This window comes from Macrobrachium nipponense, chromosome 30 (assembly GCF_015104395.2).
Source record: "Macrobrachium nipponense isolate FS-2020 chromosome 30, ASM1510439v2, whole genome shotgun sequence".
NCBI lineage: Eukaryota > Metazoa > Arthropoda > Malacostraca > Decapoda > Palaemonidae > Macrobrachium > Macrobrachium nipponense.
The window spans coordinates 47389265-47391764 of NC_087218.1; positions in this window are offsets into that span (position 1 = coordinate 47389265).

Below are 2500 nucleotides of genomic sequence, written 5' to 3' on the forward strand. Positions count from 1 at the left end.
TACCTTTACGGCTTTCCATTACATTAGTGCTATGGCTCATGGAGAAATAATTCTATCTTGTTGTAACAATTGAATATTTTTTATTACGAATTATGATGTGGTTTAGTCGTTGCTTTTGCTGTGTGTAGTTAGCCTTGTAGATGGAATTAAGAGAGAGAGAGAGAGAGAGAGAGAGAGAGTGGCGAAATGGGTCACAACGCATTTTGACGGTTATGACAGTAGCCCAAGAAATCTGTTCTTATTTTCAGTATTGCCAGAATCTTTTAAAAGTGTATTACATAAAGATCACTAGATCTTCCATTTATCAATTAGCGCTCGTTTTTATTAAATTATGAATGAATTGTTCATTAAAACGTTACATTTTGACAGCTGATGGTATACTAAGAATGATTTTGAAGACTGCCACGTGGTTTTGACTATTCCTTCCTTGCAGGCATAATTTTGATGGGATTTTTAACTGAATTTTAATCCGAGTTATTTTTCATGTGAATTTTATCATTATTAGTATTATTATTATTTTATTAGAGGTAATTGCTGCCTCAGCTGCATTAATTTTATAGAGGTTCTTTTATATTATTTTAATTATTATAAAAATAGAGAAAAACCTCTATAAAAATTTATGCAACTGAGGCAGCAATTGGCTTTGGTATAATAATAATAATAATAATAATAATAATAATAATAATAATAATAATAATAATAATAATAATAATAATAATAATAATAATAAATCTTTTTATAGAACATTGGTTAAAAGAGGTTTACTTCCAGTATTATTATTATTATTATTATTTTATTATTATTATTATTCACTAGATGAAACCTATTCATATAGAACAAGTCCACCAAAGGGGGCCACTGAATTTAAATTCAAACTTCCAAAGAAAATGGTGTTCATTAGGAAGAAGTAAGAGGAAGTAAAGGCAAATATATATTGGAGATTACGTTAGATTTTAATTGTTAAATTACAATAGGTGCCATATTGTAGAAAGTACATTTTGTGTTAACTTGAGAGTTTGTTTCGCGAAAGTGTTACATTAAAACAGTTTTTGATCAATTCCAGTATCTTTAGAACCCAAGTCAGCCACGTATTTTTTACTATGGCTTCCCAGTAGTAGAATCCCCACTAACTTTTCTAATAATAATAATAATATAATAATAATTAATAATAATAATAATAATAATATTAATAATAATTGTCCTTTAGCTCAGGACAATAAACAGGTAACGTAGAAACAACACAGTTGACATAATTAAACTACCATAGCCTTATCCACTTTACAAGAGAGAGAGAGAGAGAGAGAGAGAGAGAGAGAGAGACTTAGAAAGTCATATTTGATAACAGGGATTCATCTAAGAAAACTTCCGTGGATATGGAAGCTATTAAAAAAATGAACAAATAAAATAAAATAAAAGAGGAAAAATCGAACAGAATAAAGATTATAAACACAACAAATCAAAACAGGTAGTGCCGATAATGAACGAACGGAAAGGAACCGGAAACGGATAAAAAAAAAAAAAAAAAAAAAAAAAAAACTAGGCAAACAGATATACTGCCCAGAGACAGAGAGTTGGGGGCGGAAGGACTAGCACATCAAAAGGAGAAGGAATGATAAATGAAGAAATCTGGCGAAAGGCGGAAAATAACTAGAGTTACGAGGATAGGAAGAGACGCCAAGAGATATATGTGTAAGTGTGAGTGTGTGTGTGTGTGTGTGTAGAGAGAGAGAGAGGGAGAGAGAGAGAGAGAGAGAGAGAGAGAGAATGTGTTTGTTGCAGATCTTTCTATGAGATAGAGAGAGAGAGTCCGTGAATGTGTGTGTATGTTGTAGATATTTCTACGAGAGAGAGAGAGAGAGAGAGAGAGAGAGAGAGAGAGAGAGAATGTGTTTGTTGCAGATCTTTCTATGAGATAGAGAGAGAGAGAGCCCGTGAATGTTTGTGTATGTTGTAGATATTTCTATGAGAGAGAGAGAGAGAGAGAGAGAGAGAGAGAGAGAGAGAGAATGTTTGTCTGAGGTAGCCATGTCTATGAGAGAGAAAGTATGTACTCGTAGATATTTCTAAGAGAGAAAGAGTGAGAGAGAATGTGTGTTCTGTAGAGAGACATTTCTATGAGAGAGAGAATGAGTTACGAGGATTAGGATGTCTTAAAGACTTATTACTCCATAGAGAGAGAGAGAGAGAGAGAGAGAGAGAGAATGTGTGTCTGCCTAGATATTTCAGTAAGAGAGAGGAGAGAGAGAGAGAGAGACCCTGTGAATGTGTGTCTGTCTTGGATATGCCTATATTTTTAGACAAGGTCCCCAATGGCCAGTGTGGGGGGGCGGGCGTGCGTCGGGTGGGCGGTTGTTGGTAAAGAGCTATAAACACAAGAGAAGTGCAAGATAAAACTCGCATTAAAAAGGGGGGAAAGAGAGAGATTACAGGTAGGAAGGGGAATGGAAAATGCGGAGAGAAGAAATACGCTGTATGGTGCGTAGATGATAATAGTAGTCAC